The sequence below is a fragment of the Cygnus olor genome, chromosome 3, assembly GCF_009769625.2.
Source record: "Cygnus olor isolate bCygOlo1 chromosome 3, bCygOlo1.pri.v2, whole genome shotgun sequence".
Taxonomy (NCBI): Eukaryota; Metazoa; Chordata; class Aves; order Anseriformes; family Anatidae; genus Cygnus; species Cygnus olor.
In genome coordinates, this window is record NC_049171.1 from 5,797,553 (window position 1) to 5,817,025 (window position 19,473).

General features: G+C 40.7%; 2 protein-coding genes across 5 annotated transcripts in view; one reads left to right on the forward strand and one right to left on the reverse strand.

The window, feature by feature from the left end:
* Positions 1 to 4,863, reverse strand: part of SUPT3H (SPT3 homolog, SAGA and STAGA complex component) — a 277,738-nt gene extending 272,875 nt beyond the window's left edge. Inside the window, exon 1 of one of the 3 annotated variants that reach the window (XM_040554266.1) lies at positions 4,483 to 4,858. The gene's annotated coding sequence lies outside the window, so the exon portion shown is untranslated. Of the gene's footprint in view, positions 1 to 4,470 lie in introns of all 3 variants that reach the window. The other 2 variants (XM_040554265.1, XM_040554267.1) reach the window with 2 other exon arrangements.
* The window catches only part of RUNX2 (RUNX family transcription factor 2), a 154,729-nt gene that overhangs the window by 38,464 nt on the left and 96,792 nt on the right, over positions 1 to 19,473 (forward strand). The window lies entirely within an intron of this gene.

Genomic DNA, 19,473 nt, shown 5'->3' on the forward strand with positions numbered 1-19,473 from the left:
AACCTGATTCAGTTACACTGTAACCACTGCATTTGACTAGAAATGACTCTATGTGCTCATATTTTAAGCTATTATTTGTCCATCCATGAGTTAAACATGACAGTTATTTAAGCCTTTTCAGAAACAGACCACAGAATGGCCTGGACTACTGAAAGAATACTAATACCCAGATGTAACTATTTTATTTAAGATTGAGAAACACACAGCATAATCTTACATCAGAGGTATGGCTCCACATCTGGAGATGTTTACAAATGCTTCTCTCAGAGCTTCTAACTGAAGTCTAATCAGAGCTCTGTCCTTCCCCAGAAGTGAATTTTTTTTTTTACCAAGAAGTCAGGGAAAGTTAATCTAATGTATATGCTCACCTCCCCCTGAACCGAATGCGCAGCACATTTGCAGAAATCTGCCACTTCTGGCAGTTTGTGGCACTGCAAATAAACACCAATGACTTCCCTCCTGTGGACACCAAATTTCCACAGCTTCCAGAATCCAGCTCTTGTAACCATAACTTTGCACTAGCGATAGTTTTTTTTCGTTTCTCCAAAATGCATTATTCTGGCAGTACTGTGAATCTTCTGTACTAGTTATTTAATTATTGTATAGACTTGCAATTTAATGACCGGGACCTTCCTGCAGTAACCCCTGCCAAATTTCAGTGTGAAGCAACCAAAGCATGCTTGCACGCCCTGTGATAAGAACTGGCTTTGAATCTTTGGAACTGACATACACAACTCCAGCACACAAAGAACTGACCCCAACCTGTAATTTACTCAATAGTTTGCTTTTCCTGAAGAGCAAAACATCCATCTATGAACACGCAGACCTCAACCCAGTTCTACCAGTATGCTTTACTGCTCTTTGGCCAACAAGCAAGTCCATCAGCCATCACGGCTCCCACCTGCCCTCACTTCCATCTAGAGTAACTTCAGTTTTAAGGTTTCATGAACGCAGCTGGATTCTCTGTAAAGCAATATCAACTTTACTGCCTTCTAGCAACAGCTTTAAATTATACTTTCCTCTGTAGAATTTCTCTTTCCAAATCTTTCTTTCCCGTACCTCCAACTGCTCAACTCCTTTCAAGATGGCATTTTCTTCCCAACCCGTCACATTGATCCTCCCCTTTAACATCACCCTGAACTATCTTTAATTCTCTATTTGGAGTATAATTAGAATCATTTTGTGATATAGTTGACCCTGACCTTAGCCAAATACTCTGGCATATGAACTTTTTCATACTTTGCCCCATTACTGCCCTCAAGCATATCAAAAATTCCTAATGAAGCAACAGAAGTCAAGTACATAGCTGAGATTGTAAGATTTTTTCTGGTTTTACTGTTGACCTGTTCCTCTCCTTTCTGAGATCAATGCTTGCCATCATTAATTTAAATTCCCTAAAGCAGAAAACGCTTACCTCTGCTGTTATTTATTTGCACAACACCCAGTACAAAGAAAATGATAACAGCCACAGCTTCAATGTAAATGACAGTCATTAACAGTTAGTAATATTCATGGGTTTAGTTTATATTAAACTTAGTTCCTAAGAAGTAGGTCTAACAGTTGCAAACACTAGGTCTAGTGGTAAGTCAGTAACATCCCCTTCCAGAAATTTCACAATCACAGATGATTTCTGATAGATTTCTGCTGAAACATATTTCTTTCTTGAAAACACACATTTCTCCTCATTATTAAGTGTATCATTTTTAAAAGCTCTTAAATATCAAGTGAGATATCTAATATGATTTACGTGGGAGATGTTAGCCAGATTCAGGCCAACACCTAGGTGCTTCAGATTCCCCCTTCCAGGCAAGCTCTTGGCCTCTTTTTGCCATTACTGTTACTTCTCCTATGGCAGTACAGCAAACTGTGTGAGCTAGAAACTTTACAGTTGACTCTGTGAATACCTGATTGTAATCAAATACAGTACTTCAAACATATGCAAAATACATGGGTAGTGAAAAGCCAAAACTTATTTATAAATAGAACTTTATACTGCATTAGCTTGCAGATGAACACTTACTAAGGGTAGTTCAAGTTAATAATGATTACATGTAGCACTATGAATGCCAAGCATCCCAGACACAAATTACAGATCTAATCAATAATGTTTTCAGTACCTTTGACACGCAGCTTTCTGCTCAGCCCCCAGTAAGCTCATAACTGAGTCACTGCTGCCTGGTTCCATGAGAACATGAGGCCTAACCAGCTTCCTTTTCTTTACGTACTTGATATATCTACACTTTTGGGTATTTCACAACTGCAATAAGAGCGTCAACTCAATTAGTTTCTATGGCATAATCATGGTGCGTGGGTTTGGCCCCATGCCTTAAAACACCCTTGCAATAATGACCTAGAAATACACTGTCTAGCTGGTCTCACAGCTTGAGGGCATCACAGCAGAAGGGCAATAACAACACCAACAGCATTCAGTGTCACCTTAGACTATTATATAGTAAGTAATTCTTCAAACATTCGTAGCTTACTAAATAATAGCTTGCTTATGCTGACAAGTTTTTAATTGACTAATCAATTTCAGACAGCTCCATTCTATGTTATTCACCATTAAGTCCCTGAGAATAATTCTGTTGGTTATGACACTCGGAGGCTTAGAAAATAATCTAAAGGCCACTGAATCCTGTTAAACCTAAGGCCGTGTTTCCAAATCCATATATTCAAAACCTGTGAGTAAAGAGCCACTAAAGCACAGAGGGATTTCTCATTTACTGCTCCGAAGTCATGTCTCTGAGATTTCCTGCTCCTGGCTTTTTAGCATATTCTGGTTAGATGTCAACCTTTTCTCCAGAATCAACACAGCTTCCTTTACGTAAATGAAACATAACAACTTTGTACATTCACAAGACTCAGAGACAGGGCTTTCAGAAAGCCATACAAACTGGAAATGCTGCTTGCAATATCAGCATTCATATCTATACAGCAACAATACAAAGGACAAGAAGTAACCAAAATAAAATCTGATTTGCATATTAGTAACATGCAAGTATGAGCCAGTGCAAGGTCCATCAAAGTTAACAGAAAGAATGACACCGCCTTCCATGTCGTTTGGATCTGGCCAACAAAAAGAAAAATATGTAAAAGGGATGAAAAGGAGGGTGCACTGCACCCTGCCAAGTAAGCCAGCACCGCGCTGGGTGCAGTGCCTTAAGTCAAAAGGAAAGAGAGGCCTGCACCAAGAAAGAGAATGACGTGGGAGTCAGATCAAAGACTTCAAAAGAAAGTTTAAGCATATCATCAACAGAACTGAAAACCTGGAAACAGGTTCACTCTGAGGAAATCTGATGTCTCACAATAAGCCATTAACACTAACGCCACACAGCAAGCTTGGTAATCCGCAATGTCAGGTTCTTGCCTCCCCTTCGCATACACAGTAATAAATATTTTGCATGTGTATTGCTTTGCATTCATAGACTGCAAAGAATTCATTTGTATAATTTCTAGGAACTTATAAGCAGTTGATCTGTACATAGGACATGAAAATATAGTTAGCAAATAATAAAACCACTTAAAGTCTACACAGAGAAGTATTCTTTCATAGCAGCAGTTATCCCTAGGTTTTAGCATTTAACAGTAACTTCTGCACAGACTAATAAATTCCATAAGGAATATTACAAGATTTCTATCAACAAACCACCATGCCTGTTTACGCAAAATAAACAAAACCCACTCCTTCCAGAGAAATATTACAAACGCCTGACATTTCACAGCATCAGAGAGACAAGAAATAATTTCTACCCCACAGCAGGCAGCATATGTATGGCAGGCCAGAGTCCAACCTGGGTTACATAATCTTAAATTTACAATAAAAAAAAAAATCCAGAACCATCTTCCAACTTAGCTAGAGGACAACCAAAGCGACAAGGCAGGGTGCAACGACCACGCAGGCCACAAGCGATGCAAGAGCAGAGCGAGGGCTGCTGGCTGCAGCCTCCCAGCTGCGGCAGTCCCAGGGTCTGGCACTTTTTTGTGAAGCACCGAGGGGCTGCGGAGCTGGGAGGGAGCTGGGAGGGAGCTGGCAGCGAGCTGGCAGCCGGGTACCAGCCCTCACCACAGCCCTGGCTGAAGGCAGGACCCCTTCTGAGCATCTCGGCTCTGGCAGCAGCACAGGAGGCTTTCTGCAGAGGAAAAACCCTTCGTGCCCGGGCTGCTCGCCACCGAGCCCGGCGGTGGTCGCACGGGGCACCCTGTGCTGCTCGCACCTCGCCCAGCAAGACCTGGGAAATGTTAAAAATCCCTGCACACCCCCGGGGTTAGCAGCGACCTCCCAGCCCACAGGCAACGCAACCCCCCCTCCCCCCCCCCCAAAAAAAAAAAAAAAAAAAAAAAAAACCACCCCACAACCCCCCCGCCCGGCAGCGAGGTTAATATTCCTAAAGGCCCCCCCCAAGGAGCGACCCTGCTTAGTTAGTCGGTTAACAGCAAGGCATCGTTTGCTTGCTTTTGCTGGTGACTCACTCAAAGGCTCACCCCCGGGGATGGATGGATGGATGGATGGATGGTTGGATGGAGGAGGAGGAGGCTGAGGTGTGCGGGGGGGGGGGGGAGAAGGAAGGAAGGTAGGAGCAGCCTGGCTTGGTGGTGCCCAGTCCCCCCCCCGTGTGCTGCTGTCCGAAACAGGAAAGCGAGGGGCAGGAACTGAACCTCGTCCCTTCCCCTCTAGGCACTGCATGAACCAAGGAGAGAAAAGAGTGGGGCGAAAAGTGGGGCTAATATCTCTTCCCCCCCCCCCCCCCCAGCAGCAGCAGCCGCCGCAGCAGCCGCTCTCCGGCGCAGGGCTGCCAGGGGGGGAAAATGGCGCCGCCCGCGGGGGAGGGGCCGGTTCCGCCACACAGCGGCCGCCGCCGCCTCCATCTGCTGTGTGGCAGCCGCGGCCTCCCAGGGCGAGGGGTGGGACCGGGGAGGAGCTGGCCGCCGATGGGATCCTTCCCTCGGCAGGCTCCGGGCCGGTTCCCTCGGCAGCCGCTGGGTTTCTTCCCTCCCTCCTCCGCCGCCTCTTCCTGCCCGCCGCCGCCGCTCCGCTCAGCCGCTTTCTCGCCCGCCCGCCTCGGGCAGGTGCGGCCTGGCGGCTGAGGGAGGGTTTTGGGGGTGCTCTCGGTCTTAAAAGACCGACGAGGCTTTGGGGAGAAGAGGCTGGTTGCCCCCGGAGCTTGTATTTATACGGGTGTTTGGGTTGCTGCCTCAGTCAGGTAGCGCTCCGCTCCTGGCTCCGCTGTGACAGCACCGTAAAGACGTGTGGAAATAGCAGTGTTTTCACCTCATGGAGTAAAACAGCAAAATGAGGGCAAATGAGCTTTTACCTGTAGATCCTTACTACAATGTAACACGTATTACAACAATACTGTGGTAGTTTAATGTGTTGAGGTATCTTCCACATACAAGCAGGGCCTGTTTTCCGTGTGTCACAGCAATAGCTCCTTTTCTCCTCCTGTACTCTCTCAATCCAGCAGGCAGGTGAAGGGCATGACTAAGAGACACCTAGGCTTTTAATCTTTTCTTTTTTCTTTTAACCATCCTTGACACCTCATGATTGTGGGGTTTTGTGCATTCAGTTCAGTCATTCCACTCATCTGCCAGGTTTGTCAGGAGACTGGCTAATTTGTACCGTCGCATAACCTGGATTTACTACATGTGACCAACAGAGGCACGCTGAGTAATTGTTAGTACTTTCTGTCTTATTCATGATGTGTGCAAAAATCTTGCTTTTCAGAAGGTTTGCGGGGAGAATAACAGCCAAAGGTACAGTCTAAGTCTTCTGCTGTGCCCTGGCCAGTTCATATTGAATTCACACTGCTGCCGCACACTAAACAATCCCCGAACCATTCAGTCCCTAGGGCTCTGTTCTGGTGGCCTCCTCTGTTCCTGCCTCCCACATCAGCACTAGGAAGACGAGGCGATTCTGCTGCTCGCTGCTCTCCGTTTGTTGCTTGTGATTATAAATGTAAAGCTGATACCAGCCTAACCACTGACAGCAGCAGGGCAAAACACCAAGCAGCTAAGATAACATCCTAGAGAACAAGAGGCCTCACGCTGCTGATTCTTGCACTTACAGCAAATTCTAGCTCTTGCTGCAAGGAGGATGACCTGAACTGTTCCATCCTATTACACATTTTAAAAACATCTGGACAACCCCAGCTAAAACAGGATTACTGATAAGCATTTTCCTGGCCAAAAGGAAAATCAAAGTATTCTGTCAAGTTATGAAAGATGCTGCAGTCTTTCATGAGACAGCTCAAGTCTTTAGCCAAATTCTGTGATTTGCCAAAACCTTACATTAAAGTGAGGAAGGCAAGGCAGCATATTGCTGGTATTTCTATGATATGCACCATGCATATCTTTACATATATCCGAATTGGTAAGACGGACTAATGTGAAAACACAGAAGTTAGAGAAGTTACTATGCCAATTCCTTGTGGTAATTTTAATAAGGTAGTTACTGTGATAATATGGTTTAGTATGTCCAATGTGAACTACATAATTTCCAGGAGCTTGAATAGAAGAAATGAAACTTGGTGAGGTGCCTGAAAAAGCACTGAAAGAACTTTTACTGACAAATTTTGTTGCTGTGCAAAACGCTCTTGCTCACAGTGAGAGGTTACTGGCTATGAAGTGGTTTAAATTAGAGCCCAGCGATGGGCTGGGCTGATGAAAGAACGTTACCTGTGTTGCCGTGTCTATAGGTGATAACTTCTGGCAGAGCAGATGAGCAAGGCAGGTACTTACTGGTTATGAAATCTTAAATCAATACCAAAAAAATTAGTAGAAGACAGTAGGAAAGAGGACTGAGGAACACTATGTCCCTTATAGTACTGTGTGCTTGTGTAGTTGGTAAAGTGCTGTAGCTGCTCCATAATCGAGTCAGAATTCTTATGAAACTTCATAGAGATGAGAGAAAAACCTGATCAAGCGTTTGTTATGCATTACATAGAACCAAAAAAGGGCACAAACAGAATTATTTTTCCTTTTCAGGTCACCTTTCAGATCATAAGGTCATTATAAACTGTCTCAGCACTTTTACAAACTGGAGTCTGATCAAACCATAATGCTTACAAAGTTTCTCTTTGAATAGGCCCGATTTTCTCTGTCATTTGTTTTCACTTTTATTTCTCTGCAGAACATAAAAAGTCAGAAAAAGATTTTATTTTCCCCTACATAGCATATAATTTACATCAATCATCCCAGGAGGTCAGTACCACTGGGGTGTCATTTAAATACAATGAATATAAAGTAATGAAGCTCTTGCTGGAGTGGATGGCCACAATTCTCGGAGAAAGAGAGAGAAAGAGTTTCCAAAGCATGTGGAGAAAACACAACGGGAGACCGAGTGAATTCATCACACCACAAAAATGTCTCCATCCTGTCGACAAAGTCATTAAAGGAAAATGAACCATTGTTACTCTAGACGCTTGCATTCCTTTGGCATAATAACTTCAGTATAGAAGCATTCGTGCAAAGAGAATTTGCACACACAAGAGAAAAAAAAATTAATCTATTTAAAAAAAGAGTGTGTCCAGATTATGTAATGAAAGAAATCCTCCATGCTCCAAAGAAGAGATGGAGCCTCTGCAGAAGCCACAACTAATAAGGAACCGTACGCAGTGGTACAGGGTGGTTTCTTTTCCTCCTGCCAACAAGTCAAAGTAAATGCCAACATGGACTATTCTTTTCCGATAACCCACAAATTATGTTCTCCTTTAATTACACAAATGTTTCTACCCTCAGTTGATCCATAGCCATCCTGGTTTTTAAGATCCCTTGTTGAGATTTCCGCAGTACCATTTCCCCTTTCATATTCATTTACTTTCAATATTTTTTCAGTCTCCATAAAAGCAATCTTTGAGGAATGAAGGGATTAGAAAGGTTTACTGTGTACAATTTTATGTAATTCCCTGGCAAAGGGTGTCCAAATGAGAGAAAGTGTCACGTGCATACAGTAAATCATAGCACATACCGGTTCTAGATAATAAGTTGTACTTCTGCAGGTCTGCCGAAAAGAGAAAAGAAACACCAATATAAAGTGAACCATCATGCAACTCTTGGTTAAAAAAAAAAAAAAAAAAAAAAAAAAGCTGCAGCAAAAATCATTCCCTATATTTTAAATTATTCCATGGTATGGCAAAGTCTTATTTGTTATACACGTTAAAACAGAAACATGCTAATTAAATTATCACATTTATTGTCAAAACTATATAGGAATGCAATACATAGAAAGCCCCTTCCGTTATATTATACTATATTATTTATTTAATAGAAGATCACTGAGTTGATTTAAGGAAACACTGAAAGGGAAATCTGTCCTTTACTTTTTGTAACTGCACTGGAACAGAGAACGTGCTCAAAAAATGAGCAGAGCACTACGGAGGAAACATATGCCAGCAAACACCAAATCATACCTGTTAATTACAACAAATATGCTTGCAGACAACAGCAAGCATGCTATTTATCCATCATTTACAACCACTGAAGTGTCAGGATTGGATTGGTTTGCTGGCAACTGTCCCAATTAATTGGGCGTGCTATTTATTAGGGTGCTGATTAAAGTGTACTCTGCAATATAATAGTCGAGTATGAAGTTGCCAACTCTTATTCACTCCTGGCTCATATGGATAAAAGCAGGAGAGTAGATGAGCACAATATGAAAATAATGATGTATTCTGTGCCAAAATGGATTTGAGGCAACTCCAATGCTTGGAAATTAAAGATCTGGAGAAACAGAATTAGGTAGCATCATGAGCTTGAAGATAGAAGTTTGTGAAGTGTAATCCAGTTTTGATGAAGAGCTTCAATCTGTAATGGTCATTTCGCACACATGTTCACACTCCTCTCAAAAGCCAACGCCATGAGCACATCCTCATGCAAGCAGCATGCTAAAGAAATAGCAAATAGGATAAAAGCAGAGTTTTGTTCCTGACTGATCTGTGTGAATTCACTTGAAGAAAAGCTGCTGGGGGGTCCTGTTCCCTGCTACCGACTCCTTCAGCCAGCCCAATCAACCGCCCTAACTGAAAGAGTCTTTTAAATAACTCTGGTTTATTGTACACTGTTCAAAACCATGGCTTCCACAAAAGAGGTTAGGAGTTTCCACACACAATCAAGGAAACTTACGCTAATAATTTTATGTATTATCTGAAGTAACGCTTGGGGTTTGATCCCAGCCAAGATAACCAGCAGAGCAAACCAAAATCATGATTTGTACCAGCAAAGAATTTCTTGGTTCTGGATTGTTCATAACTTACCTCGTTAGCTCTGATGCAAAACCCGAGTGCAAGGCCCAACTTTCCATGATTTAGTAACAGACTTTGAAGCCTGCACACGCTTCTTGTTCCTACCTACTTCTTACAACGGCCACAGCATTTCGGCACGTCCTGCATTGCACCTCTGCAGCCAGAAGTACTCAAGGGTGACCTCTGTGATTACAGAGCTGCAGCCCAGAGCCGGTTCTGTCCTAAATAGAAATTAAGTCAAAGAAATTAAGGCAAAGCTCCAATTCTCCCAAGCAAGGGGAGAAGCCGTGACTAGTAGCCAGAGATTCCCCTAGCTAGAGAGCAGGTAGTAGCCTTAGCTAAACATTGTCCCTCTGGATCTCAAGGAACTCAGTGAAGCAAAGCAACATGACGAGAGATTCATCACCCATGTAATTACCCCTGCTTATTAGTCCTGCCTGCCAACACTTAACTGGAACCACCTTACTGCACAAAAAGACAAGCGAAGTAGCTTTATTCTGGTGAACCAAAAGCACAGTGATTACTCTAACACCAGTACGTATTCTGGCAACTGTGATATCAGGTGTAGGTTTCAGTTTCAGCTGTAGTCCCCAGAAATTAGCTGTCTGCATGTGGGCTGTTTTAGGCTCCTATGATAGACAATGGAAACCCAGTCAATGTCAGTGCAAGCAAAAGACCAGCTCAGTTCATCCTAAAGTAGAGACCTATGTTTGGTCCTCAGAATTGCTCTCCAGAAGCCACTGACTGCATTTCTCTATGCCAAGTGCTCTGGGCGATGCTGTCTGGCCTCCACCTGCCTTTCCAAAGAGCAAATGGCCTCCCACAGGTCCTGACTCATGTGCCAGCCCCATTTCTTAGGCAACCCGAAGCACCTCTAATGGCACTGGATACTTAAATTTAGGCAAGTGAATTGACCTTTGGATCTCTGTTGAGTATAATGGGAGCTTGAATGTAAACTTTTACATTGTAGACAACTAAATTTAGGTGTATGAACGTGGAACACAGCTCTCCTCCAGTTGTCATTTGTCCAAGGAAAATACCGTTACATACAGTTATTGTTTAGTCATATTAGACGTACAAATTAAAGCATTATGTTGCTCACAGAAAATTTGCAGGTTTCTGAGTCCTTTATATCCCTAACAAAAATACAGCTGGGGTCATTGTGGCATGGAGAGCAGGTGGGATCCTCAGGTTAACCATTTCCAAATTACATGTTTGGGTTAGTATGGGCTCCTGTCATTAGCCTTTGAAAAATAAGTGAGAATTAACCCGAACACTGAGCTTTCCTCTGCAGAGGAAACGTGAGCAGAGGAGGACATAAGTTCTTTCTGAATTGCGTATTAATATAATGAAAACTTCCAGAATCAGGTACATCCAAAACAGTAATTTTTTGAAATATAGGAATAGAGCCAGGAATTTGCATCATATTACTCCTGGATTGCAGAATAAATAACATCAGCCACAGGTTGCTAAGGATTTAATTTCCTCAACGTCCTGAAACAAATTAATGTTATTTGACCACGCAGAGCAGGTAGAATGCTGAGTTTATGGTTCCCCAAAACATTTTAGTCTTTAATGTGGGTGCCTGGTCGTGGTAATCTGTGTACATAAGATATCAGATACAAATGTATCAGAGAAACTTTTTTTCTCTGAATAAATGTTTAAATATTTAGGGCCAAATTCCATTGCTAAACATATGAACACAGCTCTCTTTGAGTTCATTGGAGTTGTGTGTGTGTATCTAAGAGCAGAACTTGGCCCTTATGTTTTAGATTTTAGCACTAAGCTTCCAGTGTAAAATAACGTGTGATCTGTAACACACAGCAAAGTGGTAAGACCTACTTTTAAAGGGTACAATTACATGCTTCTGTCTTTCTTTTGGATAAGAAGCACTGCCTTCAGCAGAGCTCCTAAGAATACTCTTACCCCTTCTCTAGACAGTCTTTCTTTTGTTTATAAGGTGCTCTTTTGACAGCTTTGATCAGTTATGTAGCTGGGAAATGGAGTAGGATATGTTTTTATTTCTCTGCTACTTCTCTCCAATTTCCACTCTGCTAGTTCTGACTTAGTATCGTGACAGAAAATACAGAAGTATTTTAAAATACTCTTGGACTAATGAATTGGATATATATTTTTTTTAATTATAAACAATTTAAGGTGTTGATTTTAAACTACAAGCAACGTGTTCAGATCAGCCAAGGGACATATCCGGTTACTCTTTCCAATGAACCAATATTACAGCTGAGATCAGCTGAAGCATTTTGCTGGGAATTGAGACAGAGTGCCAGTAAAGAAGTCCTGAATCTGAAGAAATTCTTTCCTTATTCTTGCTGTTTTCTTGGTTCCTCTATTACAAAGTACTTGTAAAGTATCTCGATTCTTGAGTGTCCATTTTATTTGTAAGTTCATTTGTACTTGTACAATCGTGTAGCATCCAGGACCAGGGAAGACAAAGAATGACTGTGTGGTACTTGTGCAATCTTGTGTGAAAGCCATAGGACATGCTGTCTGATAGAAACCTGTAGCAATGCCAAAAAGAAGAGATAATGCCAGAAGAAAAGAAAAGAAAAGAAAAGAAAAGAAAAGAAAAGAAAAGAAAAGAAAAGAAAAGAAAAGAAAAGAAAAGAAAAGAAAAGAAAAGAAGAGAGAAAAGAAAAGAAAAGAAAAGAAAAGAAAAGAAAAGAAAAGAAAAGAAAAGAAAAGAAAAGAAAAGAAAAGAAAAGAGAAAGAAAAGAGAAAGAAAAGAAAGAAGGAAAGAAAGAAAGAAAGAAAGAAAGAAGGAAGGAAAGAAAGAAAAGAAAGAAAGAAAAAGAAAAAGAAAAAGAAAGAAAGAAAAGAAAAGAAAAGAAAAGAAAGAGAAAGAAAGAAGAGAAAGAAAGAAAGAAAAGAAAGAAAAGAAAGAAAGAAAGAAAGAAAGAAAGAAAGAGAGAAAGAAAGAAAGAAAGAAACTCAAAATTCCTCAAAAACTACTCCTTCCCATCTTAAATATAGCTCTGGATTTTCTCATTATCAAAAAAATAGTCTGACTGTTATCAACTCTGTGAGTGTACCGAACAGTTCATATATTTTAGAGGGCTTTCTGAAAGTCAGGTTCTTGTTGAGGATTAAAGTTTTTGAGAGATGGAAAGCTTTTGGAAGATTTCTTATGAATTTCACTGTCTATTTTAGATCCTTCTTCTGTGGCAATATGCTAATGCTAATGGCATCCAGCACAGTCGAGAAAGATCTTGCGCAGTTTTAAAGCTTTACAGTTGCAATTATAAGTGAGAGCAAGCTGCTATGTTCCTTTAGTCTTTTTAAGTTCCTCCATAGATAGACAGACAGACAGACAGATAAAACAGTAATCCTTATGAAAATGTTGTTCCACTTCTGGTCAAAATACCATTTCATGGCATTCATTGCAAAGGTCAACTAGAAGTTGTTCCATACAAAATATCATCATATGTAATCAGGTTGAGAAAAACTTCTGCTTCAGTTTCCTTCCTTGTATGCTACCTGTTTCTTTGCCCAATTGTAGGAATAAATACCAAAGGAAAAGGAAATTTATATAATAACCCACTTCTTTCATGATGCTCCTGTGGAGTTGGTCAGTTAATAACAAGTATCTAAGAAGCAGAGATACTCAGTCTGGTCCAGTTTGATAAATCAGTTTCCTATGCTTTTTCACGTAAGAGTACATAAGAGCAAATGGCATATGAAGTGTCTGCAGATTCACCATTATGCATCATGTCATCAGCTTCATGTGACGAGAATATTGATCACTTGCTTATAGCATAGGTGCTTTCTTCTACTAACTGTTCTATCAAAGTCATTTTTTTCTTTAAATTTGACTGCATAATCTTAAAATTCATCCAGTTTGGATGATTGACTTGTGGCCTTGCATGTTGTATTTATGAAGATGACAAATAACACTGTATTAAAAAAGTGGTCATCATCTGATGTTCTGCAAGTATACGTTGGCAGAGAAAGTCTCAACCCATGTTGACGCTGTAGACTTTGCACTATGCTAGCCTTACTGAATTGTGCCTTTTCTACTGCTAGTATCTCAGAGCAGTAGGTTTGTGCCACCCCAGACAAATGATGTGTTTTTGGTGAGTGTTGTCAAAATGCCTGCCTGCTCTCCACTCATCTTGGAGTAGCATTGAAACCGACTGCACTTCCAATGTGGACAAAGCAACCAAGTTCAACACCTATTGTAACAAATTCTTTGATTTTGACTCTGTTTGCCTTCTTCAGGCAAGTTCTCCTGCGAGTCCTCAACAGGCATGATTTGCTACAGAAAGCAATGAACTTACCTGACCTTGTCCGCACAAGTGAGGCAACGACTTCTACTGCTGCTTCAGTGAACCTGAGGGTGGAAAACTATTTTTGACACCCCTTTTCAAAAACAGGTCATTTTTCTAGAGAAAACAAAGCCCCAGTTACATTCCATAGCATATGTGCTGAAATACAATGGGGTGAGGTAAGGACATGGGATCATCACTCAGGGAGGCACTTACTAGTTTTAAACTCATAATGCTTTCACAGGTAGAATAGTGTTTACTAAAGATTGTATCAAAAATTTCAAATGTGATCAACTAAAGAAAATCAGCACATATATTGTATGCATATATCAAATTAGGCAGACATCACAAATATTGACAGTCCTGTTCTCCTCTCCCACCACTGTAAATCAAGAGGTGGACCACTGAAAGACACTTATGCATAAGAAACACTTTAGTATTTCAGAAAATATGATATAGAAACACTGCTGAAGTTCCCTCTCCTCACTTAATTTTCATGATTGTCTTGAATAGCTATGTCTCTAGTGGATCCAGAGCCCAAAATGGAGAGGAAAGGAGCAGGGAAGGAGTGTAAGATAGGAGTTCAGGGTGGGCAGCCAGGAGAAGAGAAGTGTCTGTCCGATTCTAATTTACTCCAAGATATAGAGCAAACAGACTTGCAGACCAGACAGTTTTCAGACTTACCAAACATCTTGAACATACTGAGAGTTGTCTGTTTATTTCAGATGCATAAAACAACACAACTTGCCAGTAAATGCAACTAGGTATGCAAGTGTGTGCATGAAGATAACATATTAGTTGCAAGAATTATAATTGTCCTATCATTATCTCTTCTTTCTTTCCCGAATCAGGGTGAACGTGCCATAATCTCTTAAGAATCTTATGATAAGTAAATGTCAGAAATGGCTTTTTTATTATTATTATTATTTTATTTGGAGCTGCCCACTGTCTATTTTAGACATAACATCACCCTTTGCTGTAGCCTTCCACATAAAAGCACCACGAACAGTAACGTCTCTAAGCAAGCATGAATGATTGGCTTGCAGAGTCTTTACCAAAAAGGGAGTTTGTTTACTCCACACAGGTCATAAATTTCGTTAGAAAAACTATCAGTGGCAATCTCCATGTGGTGTTTAGTAAACAGAGTTTTCCTCTGATTCCCTCAGTCCGTGTACTTCAATTGTTGAAAACAGTGGAACAGAGCCTTCTCACACCTAAAACTAAGAAATATTCCAGTTCTTTAAGTGGAAACGAAGAACTGAGAGACTTTACATATTCGTCAGCATTCAGACATAGAAATGGGAAAGGATAAGAGAACAATGCAAAGTAGCCAGTTACCTAAAGGCCTGCCTCCACTTCCCTTACGTGAAGCAGCACCTTATTCCATGAAGGCTCCCATTGAAATCAATGGGACTGCAGGCAGAATAAGGCTTTTCTTTCTTACTTAGCAAGAAAGAAAAAAAAAAAAAAAAAAAGAGGGTGAGATCTGCCTTTTCATGTAATGGGCTTTTATCTGCTCAAAATCATGCTAACCTCAGGGTGCCAAGCACAGTGTGTTTGAAAGCTTTCCAAGGATGGGAAGAACTGCTGCATCTTCTCCACTACAAAGGGAAGCTTGGTAGGAATGAGAGCTGCTGTGGTCTTACAAGAAAGGTTTTGCCTCTGCTTTGCCCCCTCTAAGGACCTCTTACTTGTTCCTCCTGGATACTTCCAGGTTATAGCTTTTTATTATTATTATTATTATTATTATTATTATTATTATTATTATTGCTTAAATTAGGAAAATGTTTGACTGACTGACTTCACTATGAGTTTGGCATGAAAAGACAGAAGAATTTCTCTCTTGCTTTTCAATACATACGCATTTAATACATTAAATATTTATAAAAGAAGCTTAAATAAATAACAGGTTTTGGTATTATATCACATAAGATCCTGTTGTCAGAATACTCCTAATATTCTGAGCTCAGAGAATCTTATTCACATTTGAAAGTCTAGTGTTAATTATTAAGATTTTAATTACTTGTGTTGCTTTTGGGGCCTGACCAGCATTCGAGACCCATATCTTGAAACTTACCATAACTGAATTATGAAGTGCATTAGAACAGAAATGTCCAGAATTTGCACATGACTATTTTTCTTTTCTATCACTTCAAAACAGGCTATTTTAAAAAATCTGTAAAGAATTTTGACTTCTGAACTGACAGCATAAGCCAGATTTCAGCCTGGAAGGAATTTTTATGGTTGAATTATAGACTTCTAAAAGACACAATTTAAAACTGAACTGCTGACAGTCATTCTGATCATATTTTATAAGCTACCATTAACTAGGATGAGACCTTAAAGGAGGAATACATCCCGTATCTCGCTGCTGACTCTAGGGTTTCTTATCCTTCCCTCTAAAACATCTCGTGCAGCCTACTGTCAGGGAGAACAGCGGTCAGACAAGACTGACTACAGATCCAATCCAGTCTTGCAAGCCCGGTGCTGCTATGGAGGCTTTGCAGAATTTAGCTGCCAACTGCTCCGTCTGCACTGCGCACGCGCAGGAGAAAACCTCAACAATTTTCAGAAAGTTATAACTCAGCCAAGTTTGGGTGGATCCTTTTGGTCAAGGGCAACAAAAGGAACTTATCTGATTTTCTGTCCCTGCTCCTCTCTTCTTTGGTAAAACTTCCCGTTGCTGCTCTGGAATAGACACTGGGATGACTCTAAGAATGTTTAAACTTTGGTGAAACAATGTGCTTTGTCTTAACACTGCTCTAGAAAGCAACTGAAGTATTCCTGCTGGAAGGTTCCAAAAAAATTCAGCTCGAGGCAGACTCAGGATTGAAAATCTCATCCTGAACAGTTAAAATTTGGCAATGTTACGTGAGTGAAAACAAGGTCTTACACTGGAAAGTGGTAGGCAGGCTTAACTGCAGATACTGCTGGCAGCTTCACCTATAACATTTTTTCTGCCAGATCTTTGTCTTTTATTACTAGAGAGACTCATTCCTGTGAAGCTCTCAAGGCTTGGTTCTGGACTGATGCTGTCGTCTTCTGGGACACGGCTGCCACTGCCCCAGTCGTCAGCCAAGGGGTGATCCTATATTTTGCTCCACACACCAAAGGCGTTAAAACCACACCTAACGTGGGGTGCGGGTGTTTTATGCTAAAACGTGAGGAGCATGCTCAGCATTTTCTGGATTACATTATGTCATAAATATGGTTATGTTCTCGATCCTCTGATCTGGCCTGACTGTGCTCAGTTCATCATTGGAAGGCATTATCAGGAAAGAAAGGACAAAAATAGACAAATTTTTATAGTTCCTCAAATAGTTGATTTACTGCATACATTATGTTTACTTCATATTTATCATTACTCAATGCTTTGTTCTTCTGTTTCACCCCTGTAGGCTGCCCTACCTCTTTCAATATTTCAAGTTTCTGTCCCTTTTTAGAACAAGTTTTGCACTGTTTTCTTTCTATTGCTCCAGCTTCTAGGTTCGTGTAATTAACAAAAATCTGCCTAACAATTATTTCTGCCATTCGTGCTATTGAGAGTAGATTTCCAACAGGAATCCTCACCACTGCAACACTAAGAGAGTTCAAGGATCTGAAATGCTTGTGGTTGGGATCATTAAAAACTACCTCTGCCACCTGAGTCTGACATACATCTTGTAGGATCTTCCCTGGGAGCTTTATGGAGCTTGTATCTGGCCAGAGTGCACTTCATTAGTCTCTTAAAAACCAGCATGCAAAATGTAGGGACTCTGCAAGGTTCCAAATGTATAAACCCTTTTTAATTACAAACAGTTATACCACCCACTTTCCCCACAGTTAGTCAAGGGAACCAGTTTTCATTGAGGTCAACAGAAAAAATAACCGTGAAGTTTCTGGCTCATGCTGCTTTTATATATGCTGAAAGAAGGAAAAAGAAAAAAAAAAAAAAAAAAAAAAGAAGAAAAAAAAAAGAAAGAAAGAAGAAAATGTAAGTTCATTTTTTAGCCTTTATGTCTCTAAAACAACGTGCTGATTTTGTCTGAAATTATTCAAGAGAATTTTTCTTTTTTTCTCATTCTGAATTGGTTACACAGAATTTGTGACCAGGATTAATGGAAAGGGACAAAGTCAACCTTGCCATGAAAAAAGTTTGTCCCTAACTATGGGACCCTAACAACTTTCTGCAGTTTGATTTTTCATAGATTGCATGCTACGAGCAAAGAAGAATATAATTTACTTGAAAAAGACGGGCCAAACCTTTTTTTTTCTGATCATAGTCCGTTGGCAGCTTTTTACGGCCAGACAGGCCATACCTTCCCTTTAAAATATTGGTGCAAGGTGGGAAGTAGGCCCTCCTTCCTTTTCCTTCACAACGATGGCACGGCCATCTGCTGCTCGATACCTCACTGAAAATCACGCCGTCCCATTAGGGTTGCAGGTCCCATTAGGGTTGCACCCCCATTAGGGTGGGGAACGGGAGAACCCTACAGCAGGACTGAGACCCAGCTTTTCAGCCTATGCCTGTTAGTGGAGCAGAAAGTAAATCATTAGGAGAAAATCCAGACTTCTGTAACTGTTTACTTTGTTGTTTGCATAACATGCGTTTCGCTGCATGCCATGGAAAAGCCAACCATTTTTCAGTAGTGACACGGCAGGTTTCTTACCAGCTTTTGGAATTCGTCTCCTGGTATTACTGGTATGCTTTACGGGAGCAGAGCCCTGCTAATTTTTTGACTTCTGAAGACTTGACACACATTTCTTATATCTTAAAGTATGTGGTAATCATCAGCACCCCATTCTACACTCAGCAAAACTTGCCCCAGAGCCAGCCAGCATCAAATCTGGAGGGAAAGCAAACAAGTTTCAGCCATCGGTCCTTGCTTCCTACTGAAAATATGGTGGGAAAAAGTAATATTAAAAAGTAATATTCTGGAATTTATTTATTTATTTGTCCATCTATTTATTTATTTATTTATTTATTTTAATTTCATCATTTTCCAGCCTGACTTTCGAACCTCTGTGCTTATATCTGTATCGGGGGCTAGAAATCCTAAAATTCAGTGCACGGTGCTGAAATATTAAATGCTGTCAGCTAATTTCAGGACACAACGAGTGTTCTTTTATCTAGGCCGTAAATCAAGGGGACAGGGACACGGTAGTTAAACAAACCAGAGTTGTCCAGAGTCTGAATACGAACGTTGTAGTTACAGAAGCCATTGGCACACGTCTACTTAACAGACCAAACAATGTGCAAATCTAGAGTTACTATTTGTCATAGTTGTTGTTTTTTTTTTTTAAAAAAAAAAGCAAAGAATAGCTGGGCAAACAGTCAATTCGCAGCCAAAGCGAAACTAAAGCGCTGCCAAGAGCCACTGGAGCTTATCTTGCCCCTGCTGAAATGAATGGAAATTTGGGCAATCCCTTCCGTAGCACTAAGCTTACTGAAGTTGACACATTTTGACCTGATGCTCGTTTTCACGAGTGAATTAAAATCTTTGGGCAGGTAGATTTTGGAAAGAGAATATTGGCACGTCCTCAGCTATAGTAATAATTGCTGACGTTGCTGTAGTCACTCCAACTAAAAATATCCAAGGCAATAACAAACCCTGTGAACCCGTTCACTTATTCCTTTTTCACAAAGGCTATTTACTTCTATAGCTCAAAATAAATTCTGTACTCATCATATTTACAGCACATTCCAGCCCGGCAAACTGGCATCGAAACTATTTATTTAGGGAACATCATCCAGGTTTGCATCTTTCAAATTCAACAATTATTTCTCCTCTCGAGCATATGATACTTACAACACGAGCGCGCTAGGCCTGGGTTTTAGAAAAGTAACAGTAAACAAACCCTGTGCTGTTTAAAACATTACCTTTTTGGCAAAAAGCGATATAATTATGGCTGCATCCATAACTTAATTAAAAGTGAAAAAGCTGAAAGACAATCAAATTTGCAGCAATCGTAGC